Consider the following 15,880-nt stretch of genomic DNA (forward strand, 5'->3'; position numbering starts at 1 on the left):
GCCTGGTCTCCAGAGTGAGTGCCAGGATAGGCTCCAAAGCTACACAGAGAAACCCTGTCTCGAAAAACCAATAAATAAATAAATAAATATGAAAAATAGCTGGGCATTGGTGGCACATGCCTTTAATCCCAGCACTTGTGAGGCAGAGGCAGGAGGATCTCTGTGAGTTCGAGGCCAGCCTGGTCTCCAGAGTGAGTGCCAGGATAGGCTCCAAAGCTACACAGAGAAACCCTGTCCCGAAATCCCCCCCCAAAAAATAAAAATAAAACCATAAGTGCAATAAAATATTACATATATGTTATGATTGAAAAGTTTAAGAATTACTTGATGACATAAGAAAAAAGAGTGGTTCTAGGCTTAGAGCTAATGAATTAAGAAGTCTCAGGTAGATTCCTGGGTATTGACATTGATATGTTCTTGGGGAACCTAAGGGTGAAATATGAATCTAAGTTGCAGTTATGGAAATGAAGAGGAAAGAATGGGTTCAAAATACTTTATGAGGTGGGGCTGAGAGAACTTGATGATTGTAGAGAACAAATCTGAAGTAAGCGGAATAGCTGTTTCTTGAACTAGCAGGGCCTGTTTGCAGGGGGCAGTGTTTGGAGCGCACAGAGAGAAATCTGTGTACTTACTGAAGTGTTTGTGGCATGAAGAGATGTCTAAAATGCAATCAGAAGTGGCCCAGGTACCAATAAGGAAGTTGGATATAAGAGCCAGAACTGGAAGTGCTCAGCCCAGGTAAGATTGAACACACAGGGTTTCCAGTCTCTCAAAGATAGTCAACATGTTTTAGTTACAAGCACATTGACTTGGGATAACTTGACAAGGAGCTAATTGGGTCTTGGAACCTCTAATAGGGATGGGGAAGTGGTAGGGAAGCCAGAAGCAGGAATGGCTGGTCTCTATGGGCAGTACTGGGTCAGAAGCATTGGCTCTGGCTGGATTACTCCTTGGATGGGTCCTCTAGCTTTAGAGTCCCATGGGAGGCAGTCTGGCCTTTCTTGCATCTTAAACCTAATCCAGATGAACTCCCCTGTATGCTAGCAGTGTATACTGTGATCAGCTCTACATAAGTCTTGGCCACCCCTTGGTCAGTTGGGTGACAAACTGATATATTTCACAGAGTAAGAGAAAGAAATTTCTCTAAAGAAGAAATGAAATGTTGCAAGAGAAAAGGTAGCATTCCCTTTGCCTGAATTTACTGTGTTTTTGTTGTACAGATAATTTAAAAGATTCCCCCCACCTAAACTGGTGCAGTTAGTCCTCCATGGCACCTCTCCAGAAAGGTAGCTTACTGACAAACTTAGGATCTCCAAGTGGTAACTGATCTTTTCATTATACTGTGACTCGGCTTGCATGTTGTTTAAATTGTGGGCTAAATGTTAGATTGAGCAACTTACATTGTGCCCATCTTGGTAGAGAACAGAGTAGGGCAAGGAAATACCAAGAAGCCTTGACAGAAAAGCAGTGGCTAATGGTTGCTTTTTCAACTTTCCCTTTGCCTTCTCCCTAGAACTTATTCAGGACAGCAGTGATTCCCAGATGAGGGGACTGTATTTCCTGACCATCCTTGTTCCTAGGAATGGCCATGTGATTAACCTTTGGCAAAATAAAATAAAAGATAAAGACAAATAGGAAGCATAATCACATAGAAATTCAGCTCGGGGTACTTGCCATTGCTTCCAAGAAGATGGGTTCTGGAGATAGAATACTTGTACTAACTTAAGGGCCTGGTCTCAGACATATGGGTAGCTTAGAGGTCATTTGGACTATTAGCCACCTCTGGTCCTAAGTGTAGGAGCCTGGCCCAACAGACAACACAGATCACCAGGCTATTAGTCACCTCTAATTCCCAGCTTTCTGGATGGAAGAACAGGCTTTATGTCCATTCCTTTCAGAGGACAATCCTGTGTGCTTACCATTCCTGGTTTCTCTGGAGATCTGTGAGCACAAGAATCTTCGTGCTGTGCTCCCAATAGATTGTTAATTTCTTTTGTTGTTTTTTTTTTTTTATTATGTTATGATTCATTTGGGGAAAGCACATTCCAAAGTATACAGCCTCTCCTCCATTCAGGGAGCTTTTTCAGGGGTCTTGGGTTTGGGTGAGAGTTTTTGATTCTCTCATATCTCAGGTAAGTTCATTGGATCTGGAGTTGCTTTAGTTATTTAAATCAAAATCAATCTTAGTAGGCTGCCTGTTGTTTGAAGTACTATAATTCTTATATTAATTCTTTGTTTAGATTCTGACAAATTTGAATTGAGCCATTTTTCTTATCTTGATCATTACTACAATATTAACAGTTTGTCTCCATTATTACTGTGGTACATGATCGTTTATTATTGTTCCATAGGATTCAGAATCTTCTTCAACAGCATCTTAGGGGAGATATGGCTTAGTTAGTGGAGTGCTTGTCTAGCATGGACAAGGCCCTGGGGGTTGTTAGGGTTCACACCAGTACCACATGCTGCTGGAGACTGGTGATGGCACTCCTGGTAATCCCAGTGCTCAGGAGGTGGAGGCAGGAGGATCAGAAATTCAAGATTATCCTGAGCTATATAGTCCAAGACTAGTGTGTGCCATGTGGGACCAATCTCAAAGCAAGGAAAAACAGAACATCTTAGCAGGTCATTCGTCTCAGCAAATACTTGTCTGTGCTTGTGGTTTAAGGAAAGGTTCAGTGAATGTTCTTTTAAAACCGGCTCCTAGAGGAGGTTTCAAAAGTGGCTTCTGGGTGTTAGCCCTTCAGAGACCACACCCTTCAGAGACCACCTTGATGAAGGCTCTAGAAGGAAGACTGTCCTGCGGTGCAGCTGGATTTGCTTCCTCTGTGACTCACCCGGGTTTTCACAGACTTTCTATTTTTTTCTGTTTTTGTGTACTGAAATTTCATTTTAACAAACACTTAAAAATAGCTTTAAACATTACTATTCTTCCAGAATCTCTTTGGAGTGTTATTTCATTGGCTTCAAAGATTTTTTTTTTTAAGCAAATGGAATGGTTTTATTTCTCGCATTGTATTAGAGATAGGTCTAATGAATATTATGTAATACTCTAATGTTTTGAATTTGCCAAAAATTAATAATTTGTATGAACATAGTTTTGATAGTGTTTATAGTAGTTATAAGGGATTTGTGACATAATTTCTGTCAGATTGTTAAATATCACTAGATCATATTTACTCTTGGAATGAAAGAGCTATTTTGAATCTTCTGCTTGTTGACTTTCTTCTCTAACTTCAGGCCTTTTCTTACTCCTTATTCTTTCCTTGTCTTTCGTAGGCTGTCTCCCATCATTAGTTAAGTCATTAGTTAAGTCAAGGTGTCATGGTAAGGACCACTGTATTCCTAGGTTCCCCATTACTACCTGAGGATGGAGGAGAAGTTAAGGTAGAACTAGATGTTCCCTGAAAAGCTGCTTTGTGCCTAGATAATGTCCACCTGACAGACTCTAAAAGATAAGCATCTGGTCAGGCCTGTGAGGGATTATTTAGAGTAGGTTAACCTGTGGTCAGGCCTATGAGGGATTATCTTAAGTTAAATAAAGTGGGAAGACTCACCCTAAATATGGGCAGCACCATTTCTTCGGGCTGGGGTTCTGAACTAAATAGGGAGGAGAAAGTGAACTGAGAGGTGTAGCCATCACTATGCTTCCTGACTGTGTGTGTAATGTGACTAGCTCCCTTAAGTGCCCTCCTCCCCCCGTTTCCCTACCATGCTGGATGTAACCTTGAACTATGAGCAAAAGTAAACTGTTCAGTCCTTAAGTTGCTTTTGTCAGGTACTGTATCCCAGAGTATGTAAAGTAATAAGACAATGCCCCAGTTAGAACCCTAGGAAATGTGACAGAGGACTTGCACATGAACAGTGCCATTGGCATCTAGAGGTATCACCCCCTGTTGTGTGACAGTATTTCTAGGGAAATGTGAGCAGAAATCTACTCAACCCTGGTAAGGAACTGACGACAAACCAAAGTGAGGGTACCCCCAGAGTCCAGTTGGTGAACCAATGAGTTTATTGGGGTTATTTACAGGAATATGGGTGAGGGGTTACTTATAGGAGCAGAAATGACTCAGACAGCTGGATCCCCAAAGTCCCCACAACATGGATGATGGCTCGAAAAAGCTGGGATCCTGTAGCACACTGTACAGCCCAAAGGCAGCTCAACAAGTTGCAGAGTCCTTTCCAGGCTGATCTGAGAGTCTCCCACTATGAACACATGCTTGGAGATGCATCTAGTGCATCTGTCAGCTTCAGGGACTTCTGGAGCTGTCACTGAGTTGTTTACTCCTGAGTTTTAAGGAGCCACACTACAGGCTGGAAGTTTTACCAGTCTTTATGACCCATGTCCCAATGAGATTTCTTCCAAGATGGACTGGGAGGAAACTGCTGTGTAATACCCCATTGCAATGCTCCATTTTGTGGGTGGTTTTGCAACAATGGAAGTCCAGGTGATTCTTCAATAAGTTGCTGCTCTGGTCTGTGTCATCATACAGACAAGTGGCTGTTGAGTGGACAGCCTTGCAGTTCTTCATTTGGGCCTTGATATCATCTGATATGGTGTTGATTCCTAAAGATGCCCTGAAGGAGCCTGCAGCCTCAGTGATCCTTGGCCTGGCCTACTTTCTGCTGTTGTGTCTTTGAAAGGAATGCTGTTTAGTTTTCCAGAACAAATTCTATGGTATATATAGACCTTATTAAAAAGCATTTTATGTATTATTTTTAAATTATTTTATTCACATATTTTTTAAGGATGACAACAGAGTATTCATGACATGATTTCATGAATCCAAAGTGAGTGTATAGAAGTTAGTAGTCGTAGACCTAGCATTTTAATCTAACTTTACAAATTCTTAACAGTATGCCTGGTCAGCCTAGGGGGCACACTGGGGATGAAGCTGTTTCATCTTTCATGATTTTACTGTTTAATCAGATGAACTTTTCTATATACTTGATTATGAATGTTTGCTAGAATAATGATGTCTTTGTTAAATTGTTGAGGTAATATCTTTTGTCCAAAGAGGATAGCCTTGAACCTTAATTGTTTAATTTCTCCCAAATTATGTTTCTGACTGCTTGTGTCTATTACCTTGTGAAATTTCTGATAGATTTTATCTTGCCACCTTTTTGCTCCTTCTGCCCTGTTCATTCAGCACCAAGTTGGGAATGCATCCTGATTCTAATTTATACTTGAAATGCCAATTTGAGTCTAACTTAATTATGGCAGATGTATACTATCTATAAAGAGCACTGCAATTTTGGGGGGCAGGCCTGTATAATGTACATAAGAACACAGGCTAGTCATTCAGAGCCTCGGCTTTCTCAACAGCAAATGGGAATAATAATTCCTATATTGAGGACTACCAAGACTACCTTGAAGCCTCACTAGAAGAAACACTCAGGCAATAAGCCATAGCGTAGCTCCTTTTCTCCTTCCTAACTAGAGGCTAGGAATCTCTCTGACAAAATAGCCATCTTTTCTGGAACAAAATGATATTTCATCAATAAACTTAGAATAAAAGGGGATTTACTAATGAATCAGGAAGCTGTAGAGAGTAAGCATGCTGAATAGAATGTAGTTCGAAATTAGGTTTTAGAACTCTTTTAACCCCAGCACTAGTGAACATAATGCACATTAGGTTTTGTAAATTCTAGGTTGGGTTAGTAGCAAATACAGTGTTGCCATGGGAGGTGAGGAGTGATCTCATGGCGGCTTTCTTTGTGAATTTGGCATATTTTTTTTCTTGGTTATTAGCTGCTGTTTGCTAAGGAGCCATTGCTGCTACTGGAGCCCTGTGGGCACTTAGATTCTCAGTAGTTAGGGGAAGGAGTATTTGTAGTTGGATTAAAAATGAGGTGCCTGTCTTTTTAGGTGGCTGTTAATCTTAGGTTGTACCAATGTCAAATTTAGCAAAGTTTCCTGCAGACAGATGTTTTCTTTTCTGTGCATGGAGCTCTATCAGAGTCTTCAGGAGCACCCCGTGTTCCAGAGGACACAGGTAGGCTTCAGGAGCACCCCCTGTTCCGGAGGACACAGGTAGGCTTTTGCAGAGCTAGCTTTTTCTGCCTCTCCCTACTTTTCACCGTAAGCTGGAGTAGCAAGAAATAAACCTACATTCATACTTAGGAAGCTCTGCTTAGCCACAGGGTTGAATGCAAGTGTTCCCACTTTCCTTAAACAGTCTCTGGTTGCTCCAGGTCAAATTGTGTATCCCCTTCTGTCCTTTCAAAAATTAGCAGCTATGACATCAGTGACTTGCACTCCCTTGTGGCCTCTGTCTGTTGTCTCAAGAGATGGTCGTTTTCACTAGCCTAGTAAATGTCCTCCAGATGACCATTTGAGCTTCTATTTTTCTGTTTTTTGTTTATTTTGTTAGGAAAGTGTCTCTGTATAGTCCTAGTTGGCCTGGTGCTCACTCTGTAGACCAGGCTGGCCTGAAAGTCATAGAGCTCCACCTGCCTCTGCCAGCTGAGTAATGGGACTGAAGGGGTGTACCACTACACCCAGATTTTGGGCTGCTTCTTCACATCTGACCACAGATTAAACTGGTCAACCTGGTCCCTGTGTTTTGGATTATGAATTTAAGTGGTCCCATCTTTCTGAGTATTCAAGATGTTGAAGCGAGGATGCTGTAGGACCTCCAGAGTGAAATTCTGGATTTCCCTGGGTCTTCTGGTAGAAGCTATGATCAACTGTGCTGAAAACATAGGTAGAAAAATGTGTGTATTTCCATGAAGGGAACCCAGGAATGGTTGGGCAGACTTCCTGATGTGTGGGCAATACAGTAATGGTCTCAGTTAAGAAAGGCAAACCAGAGCTAAGAGAAAGGTCCATCCAGCAGTGGTAACTCAATAACAGAAGTCATTCCAAAGAAAAGATGGGTGTGTCTTTATTCTGAAGATAATGCAGGGACCAGATGAAAGGTTCTGCCACCATAAGTCCATTTGCAAAAGATTGCGCAGACTTGTGTCACAGGACTGTGACCAGTGCAGGCAGCATTGCATGATTCTTCAGTATATTTGTAAAATATAATACCCATTGCTACAAAAAAAAAAAAAAAAGAGAAGGTGTCCCCTGGGCTGGAGAGATGATTCTGTGGTTAAGAGCAATTACTGCTTTTGTAGAGGCCCAGCGTTCACTTCCCAGCACTCATATAGTGGCCCACAGCCACCTGTAATTCCCATTCCAGGGGATTCTGCTTGCACATACATACACTCAGGCATACACACATACACATAAAATAAACACTATTGAGAATACGTGTTTCTCAAGACTATGAACATGAAGTAGGTGATTTGTATTCCCATTGCCCCACCTATAATCTATGTAGAAAACTGTCACTAAGGGCACACAGAATGAAGTGGGTGGAATAAACTTTTCCTAACCAGAGGTTCTTACCCCTTTCCTGCCCTTTGCCTTAGTCATTACTTTAATTAGATTGTGGTGTTCCATCTTACATACACTTCGTGGATTAAAGATAGGAATCAACGCTTCCTGGAAACAAACCAAGAGAAAATGCAATTAAATTCTAACAGGGTTAATTAAAATTAGGCGGGGAACTTTGCCTGATTGTAACCCTTGTTAAAACTGGGTTGCTACAAGGTGTAGTTATGTACTTTTATTTTGAAATCTCCCAGGCAGTTAGCATACACCTTGAGGATAGAAGGGAAGGCAAATGTAAAATTCTGTATGAGTCTGTACAGTGTACCAATGAACACTCTGAATGTTTCAGAAAAATATGACTATATTCAATGTATTGCATGAAAATATATTAGTATTAGGACACTGGAGATTTAGTTATACTTGGAGAACAATTCTAACCAACAGGTGCACAACCTCCACAAAATATTCAGTATTTGTTATTCCAAAATGTATCAAAAACAGCTGTTTCTAAATACTGCTTCATGCCATTGGTTATTCATTACAGTTGTTTCATGTGATTGTGATTTGTAAAATAATTTTAATGTATGCTAACCACAGATCATATTTTAAAGTAACAGTGCAATGGAAATTCTTAAGTTTTGGCATCTTACCTGGGTTGTCATAAGTTTGTCTGGAACCTCCCAGTAATACTACAAGAACAGGCTCATTTAAGACAGGATGACAAACATTTCTATAGGGGATGTTCTTTTAGTATTTGCCCTCCCTCCCCAATTTCTACCACTTAACCAAAACCCTAAACACAACATCTGGAGTTACTTAGACAACTATTCTTAAAAGTCTGGGTCCTTAATCAGAAACCTCTTTCTGGCAGTGGGGGAAAAAAAAAGTTTGAGTAGATAGGATTCGATTCGTATAATTGACTTTTTAAAATGTCTGTATTCACACAAACTCTGTCATCATGCATACACAGGTGGGGACAACTGGGAACAGAGACTAGTGGTGTTGTTTGTGTGCCTCAAGAGTGACACAACCCAGTAGGCCACAGGCATCTTTCCATTGGCTTTTCTAGTTCATACTCTAATAAAGCAGCTACTTTCTTGTTAAGTAATGGTTTTATTTTGAAAGATGTCTGAAAGGTATAAATTAATTTAAATCTCTTTTACATGGACAGAATGCATGCCCTTCAAAGTTACTACTTTTATTCCCTTTCTTTTGTAGTTTTCTTTTTGTAAAACAGGATAAGTAGAAAGATAACAGCTGAACATTGGAAATAATACTGGTATCAAAGAATGGAACTGAAAGTATACTTACGTCACAAGATGTCAGCAAAATTTAGTGACCTCTGTTGTGCTTTAAATCTGACCAGGGGATGTTAAAGTTCTCAAAGACAACTGTCTCAGGGTTTCTGTTGCTGTGAAGAGACACTATAACCATGGCAGTATTCATAAAGGAAAGCATTTAATTGGGTCTGGCTTACAGTTTAGACATTAGTACATTATTTTCATGGTGGGAAGCATGGAGGTGTGCAGGTAGACATGGTGTTGGAGAAGGAGCTGAGAGTTCTACATCCGGTTCTGCAGGCAGCAGGAAGAGAATGCCATACTGGACCTAGGTTGAACATCTGAGACCTCAAAGCACACCCCTATTGACCTGCTTTCTCTAACAAGGCCACACCTCCTAATAGTGTAACTCCCTATGGGCCTATGGGGGCCATTTTGATTCAAACCACCACAACTTAGCATATTCTTGATGAAACTGATATTGGATCAGAAGGAATCCTAATTGTTAGTAATCACTAAGGGAGTTGTAGCACATGTCTCAGATGTTCAGGATGGATAAATCACTGTGGGCTAGCTAAATCAATGGCTGATGGAAGAAAAGCATATTAAGCTGCTTGAAGACTGTTAGAGTTAGATAGATGGACCGAGGGTGTCTTCTGTCTTCCCTAACTACAAAGCTAAGTGTGGAAGTTAGGAAGCGCATAATTAGTATTATGCTAATTCTGAGTAAAACAAAACAAAGAGAGAACTTTGACCGAGGAAGCCCCAGAAACCTCAAGATGGTTACAGCATATTGTAAATTATCCTCATTTAGGACCAGAGAACAAAAGCAAGTTTTTTTAAATGCTGTAAATACAGACAGATCCACTTCCAAACACTAACTCTGAAAGCAGCAGTATTTTGTTATTAGACAGACACTCGAAGCAGTTTACCTGAGGAAGTAATGTGTATGAAAAATGATGTGTCTTTACTGGAGAAGCCTGAACTTTGGGATCTACATACCATCAAATAAACTTTGGAGGATTCTGATCTTGATTCTTACCAGTCCAAAGAGGAAAGGATTTCTTATGCACTTTTCTTCTTCCTCATCCTCAGAACTGGTGTGATTCTTTTTCTCAAGATCACATGAAGGAAGATAGATCACTATTCTTACCCATTGTTTTCTTTTGATTATTTTTCCTGTTCAGATTTTCAAGCATATGCTTACTAGTGTGTTATTACCAGATTAACCACTAACATATTTATGCAAAGCTACAGTAAGTAAAGCAACATGGTAATTTCATAAAAATGGACATACATATAGACCAATGGGATGCACTGGAGAATCTGAGATTAAACTAGGACTCTTCTCCATTGTATTGCCAGTAGAAGCACTAAGCACACGTACTGGAGGAAGGACAGATAAATGGTGCCTTGGAAAACTGGGTCTCTGTAAGCAGAAAACTGAAAGCAGACTCCTGTCATCTGATACAGAGCAATCAACTTGAAATAGATTATAGATCTATTTGTAAGAAATTGTAAAACTTCAAGAAGAAAATATAGGGGAATGCTTTATGACACTGAAATGAGCAAGTGTTTGTCAGCATAAAATCCCCAAATCGTAGAGAACAAAAGCAAGAAGCAGACAGCTGGATCTCAGCAAATTAAAAACTACATTAAAAGAGATAGTGACATGAAGAGACAACCAATAGAATGGAAGAAAAGATATACCTGAAAAGGAGCTAATAACCAGAATATAATAACTCAATTGGAGCACCATTATAATCCAATACAAATGGAAACTGAATGGATTAATAAATATAAGTAGAAAATTCTCAAAAGACATCCAAAAGGCCATGACAGAATACTCAACTTTACCAATCACCCAAGAAATATAATTTAAAACCACCGTGAGAATTACCTAACTTAGAAGAATGGATGTTAACAAAAAAGACAAAACATAATGTGGTGGTTTGAATAAGAATGGCCCCATAGGTTCATCTATCTGAATGCTTAGTCATCAGGGAATGGCACTATTTGGCAAGGATTAGGAGGTGTGATTTGTTAGAGTAGGAGCTGCTTTGTTGGAGGAAGTGTGTGTTACTGGCTTTGAGGTTTCGAAAAGTCCACACCAGGCCCAGTCTCTTTTTTTTTGATTCTCTGCTTCTGTGGATCAGGATGTAACTCTCAGCTACCTCTCCAGCATTGCACCTTGCACCTGTCTGCATGCCACCATGCTCCCTGCCACGATGGTAATGAACTAATATCTGAAACTGTAAGCAAATCCCAATTAAATGCTTTCTTTTATGAGAGTTTCTGTGATCATGGTGTCTCTTCATAGCAATAGAACAGTGACTAAGGCATATAACAAGTGAGGATTTGGAGAAAAAGGAACCCTTGCATATTTTTATGGTAATGTTAGTTGGAAGAGCCATTGGGGGAAATGCTGTGGAGGCTTCTCAAAACCTTAAAAATAGATCTGTGATATAGTGCATCAGTCCCACTATAGGAAAAACAAAACAAAACCCTGTGTCAGGAACTGAAGTTAGTCTGTTAAGATATCAGTACATTTATGTCTATTGCAGCTCTATTTACAGTTGTCAAAAAAAAAAAAATGGGACATTTTTCTTTTCTAGCTACCAATGAATCAATACAGAAAATGTTCCGGATATACACAACATTTACTCAGCCACAAAGAGGATGAGATTCTGTTGACAATATGTTTGGAACTGGAAGCCAGTATGCTAAATGAAATAAGCCTGGTATAAAAGACAAATTCCACAAAACGTATGGAGTGTCAAAAGGGTATCCAATAGAAGTTGAAAATAGAATGGTAGTTCTTAGAGCTGAGGAAAGGAAAACTGAGAAGTGAGGAAGATTGGCCAGTAGGAGCTAAGTTGTCTTTAGATAGGTGCAAAAAACTTGTTTGGGGGTTAGGTAAGATATTTAAACAGATAAAGGCCCTTGCCATGCAAGCCTTATAACCTGACTTCGATCCCTAGAACCTAAGTAAAGATGGATGGGAAGAACCAACTCACAAAGTTGTCCTCTGACCTCCACATGTGAGCTGTGGCATGTGTACAAGCACGTGCAGACACACACACTAATAAAACCTAAATAGACATTCTAATGTCCTGCATAGTGGTGTGCCTGGAAAATAGCATGTGTTTTTCAAAAGCTAGAAGAAAGGATTTGGGATGTTTTCAGTAGAAACAAATGTTAAATGTTTGATGAGATACATATGGTCTTTCTCTTTGAACGTTATATACATGTATTGAAACATCACATGGGATCCCATAATTATGTACTTTTTTTTTTTTTTTTTTTTTTGGTTTTTCAAGGCAGGGGTTTCTCTGTAGGTTTGGAGACTGTCCTGGAACTCTCGTTGAAGACTGGCCTCGAACTCAGAGATCCGTCTGCCTCTGCCACCCGAGTGCTGGGATTAAAGGTGTGCACTACCACCCAACCAAATATGTACTTTTTTTATGTATAAGCTCAAAACTAGCATCTCTCCAGCTTTGCCTGTGTAGGACTAGCTAGGGCTGAGGCTAGAAGGAGGTGGTACTTTGTTAGAATGAGCCTCTAGACATCTAATTTAGCAGTGAATAGGAGGAGGGGGCTTAGAGAATAGTAAGTAGTTCTTAATGTTAAACAAAGACTTGACATCATTTAAAATCTTTCTGTAGAAAACAGTTTTCCTTTAGTGCTGTCAATGCAGGGCTGTGAACAGTGTTTAGGACATTGTCACCCTTCTGGAGAGCAAAGAAGTAAATGGGTAAGTTCTCAAGGACCCTTTCTTTGTTCTTGTTTTCTTTTTCTCCTCTGCCGTCAGGGACTTGAGTTTAGGTTTCTACAGCAACCACAGTCTGGACTACATAATCCCAATGCTCTGTGTGCATGTGGTGTTAACTCTGGGGCCTTATACACCACATCTAACAGAGCTACAGTTGCTATGGAGATGAGCCTTTGGACACACTCAGTTGATAATGATGTCTTTTATATGTGGATTTTGCTGCTGAGAAAGAATATGAGATGCTGCTGCAAGTTGACCAAGAGATGCATGTGACTGTCACTAATTATTCTGTAGCTTTACTCTAATATTTGAAAGCATTTGCTTACTAACATACTATAGTTTATTCAACTTCTGTAAATGTGAAGATATGATACCTGAAAAAGAGGGAAAATATGGCATTTAAAAACATCAGACCAGGTGTGGTAGCTCATAGTTCTAACCCAAGCACTTGGGAAGTTGAAGCAGGAGGATTGCCATGAGTTCGTGTCTGGCCTGGGCTACATAGTGAGGTTCTGTTTCAAAACCCAAAACAAAAAATACATAAAAAAAAGCATATCATCAAGTTGGGTATAGTGATGCAAACCTCAAATACAAGCACTTAGGAGGCAGAGGTAAGAAATAGATGAGTTTGAGGCCCGTCTAGACCATATGTCAAGTTCAAGGCTAGTTTGAGCTACACAGAGAGATCCTTTTCTCAAAGGGGTAGTAATATAACTCAATAGTTACATTCAAAAGCCTTGGATTTGATTCCTAGGAACACATGCACACATGTGTGTGCAGAATTAAAATGTTCTCATGCAGGACATGGTAACCCCTACTTCCTACTTAGCCTTCTGGAAGCTGTTATACGAAGATAGTGAATTTGAGGCTAGCCTGAGCTACCAGAGTAAGAGCCTGCTTTTACAAAATAAAAGAACTCATTGTTAGGGTTAGAGCCCACCATTGCAAAAGCTTACTGTAAAAGATGAGCCTAGCCGGGCAGTGGTGGCGCACGCCTTTAATCCCAGCACTTGGGAGGCAGAAGCAGGCGGAGTTCAAGACCAGCCTAGTCTACAAGAGCTAGTTCCAGGATAGGCTCCAGTGCTACACAGGGAAACCCTGTCTGGGAGAGTGGGGGTGGGGGGTGGGATGAGCCTAATTTTATGTAATTCTAGCCATTTTATAGTAACATCAGTTGTTAGTGAAGAGTGAGAAAAGCAGTTATTCAGGAGCTGCTCTGTTTGGATGTAGTTCCTTGGGCTAACAGCTAATGAACCTTTTCTTTTCCTTGGAGAATTTCTCTCTGACTAGTATTTTCTCATCCATAAAGAGAAACAGCCAGGAAGCACAATGATTTTAATTTTTTTTAACCTTTCTTTTGACAAAGTGTTTAAACAAGAACACAATTCCCTGTACAAAATTTTAAGCTAATATAGACTATCAGCAGGTGGTTTTATTTGTTGTTTGTTTTTGAAGAATGTGATGATAAGTTGATTTTCAGTTTGTGCCTTGGGTGAAGGATACTCTGGGCTGGTGACACTGCTCTTTTGTAAACTGCCACTGAATACAGCAGTCCACAACCCTGATCGAATGCTAACATGTGTGGCCTTTAAAAATATCAGTATCTGAGCTTAAAACTAAGTTGGGGCTAGAAAAGGGCATGTATGGCATTGCCGCTGTCTGCCTCTCTTCACTCTGACCTGATAGTGAGCACCATGATAGCAAAGGAGGGTGAATCTATACTTAACAGATCCTAGCTCAGCTTCTGTTTTATAGTGCACTGATAGGCATAATGTGAAATACAGCTGGCTGGAGGGGGTGCACACCTTTAATACAGCACTGGGCAGGCAGAGGCAGACAGATCTCTGTGTTGAGGCTACGGCACCCAGGGCTACACAGATAGACTATCTAGAAAAACAACAAAAGTAATATGAAATATTACAGGAAGCTTAAAAATGTTAGTCTTACAACATGCAGAGTTTCCCACTGCTGTTACATTTAGTTACTGTAAGTTTTTTTGTCTGAAAATACCTCTTTATTAGACATTTACTAACTTGTGTTCTGGAGACCAGAATCTTGAAAGGAATTTGAAGGCTAACGTCAAGATGTAAGCCCAATTACATTCTTCTGGAGCAATCTGTTCCTTGCCTTTCCATCTCCAAGAGGCCCTCTGCATTCCTTGACTGCTGGCGCTGTCACGCTGCCATCCTGCCTCCCTCTTACAACCTTTGTGATTACATTGGGGCAGCTGAGATTTTCCAGGATAAATCTCTCTAGTGAAAATCCTTTTTTGCAATATTTGATATTGGGGGCCATGGCTGTAGCGCATGAGAGTTAAGCTATTTTCATATCCTTGGGCCCTGATTTTTGTTCCCTGCATTTCAAAAATAAGTTATTCTTGCCACACAGATTCCTACCCATGGACTGGAGGTTAGGAAGTAGACATCTGGGAGGTGATTATTTAGTGTCCACACTATCTTAACAAAACTGGCTTTCGATAACTTTGGTAATCTTCCTTCCTAGTCCTTTCTAATATGCACATTTTATTTGCATATTGTTGCATAGCATACATAACTTGGCTCAGCTGGGTTTTTGTGTTTCAGACCCTTATTATTGAGGGATCAAGCTGTGGTAAGGATTTTTGTTTATTAGAGTCCACCGTGTGGTAGAACTGACCTAAAACGATAAGCATTTGTGTAGTGTTTAATTTAGAATGCCAGATGGCAGTTTTGAAAAGTCCTCACCATGTCACAGCACAATCAGTAATGTGGCAGAGTGACCTTGCCATTCGGTTTTTGCCAATCAATGTTGCTCATTATTTTAAAAAGACTTTCAGTAATTACTTTAAAAAATTTGTCCTCACCTAAGTATGTTTTTATTGTTTTCTGATGTTTTTAACTCATCACTGATCTCAAGTTCTCAGTTGTCATAGTACAAATCTTTATAGGATAGTCATATAGTGAAATTGTCTTATACACTACAAGTACTTCTTTAAACACAAGCTTTTAATGGAAATTCTTCTGTGTTTCTTTATGATTGCTCTATTGCTTGTACACCCAGGTTCTTCCACTAAAATGGTCTGTGCTTCATATGTAGCCATTTGCTGTCCTTTGTGGTTTAGTCATGCTCTTAGCAGATTGCTGATAGACTACAAAGTGTGAGAACTTGTGGTATCATTTATTAGTGTTAGAAAACTTCTCTCAAAGAACTGGAGAAGTCTAGCAGGTTTTTGCCCAGGAGTAAGATGTCTGTGGCCCTCTCCTAGGAGATTTATTCTCCACACTGTCATGTTGTGTATTCATGCAGATAATTGAGAATTATAGTAAGCCATCTTAGTCAACAATAAACAGACAGAATGCACTTTAATTACACTCTAATTTATTATCTGATGAAAGTACCTTGCTAACAAATCAACTCGGATATGACTTACTGGATAGCCTTTGCACTTAGAGGAATAATCAGACTGTA

At 40.0% G+C, this 15,880-nt stretch overlaps 1 protein-coding gene and 1 pseudogene across 4 annotated transcripts in view; both read left to right on the forward strand.

The window, feature by feature from the left end:
- Nucleotides 1-15,880, forward strand: part of Pdss2 (decaprenyl diphosphate synthase subunit 2) — a 233,477-nt gene that overhangs the window by 9,043 nt on the left and 208,554 nt on the right. The window lies entirely within an intron of this gene.
- LOC118238360 lies at nucleotides 212-10,688 on the forward strand (annotated as a pseudogene).

This window comes from Cricetulus griseus, chromosome 2 (assembly GCF_003668045.3).
Source record: "Cricetulus griseus strain 17A/GY chromosome 2, alternate assembly CriGri-PICRH-1.0, whole genome shotgun sequence".
Classification (NCBI taxonomy): Eukaryota; Metazoa; Chordata; class Mammalia; order Rodentia; family Cricetidae; genus Cricetulus; species Cricetulus griseus.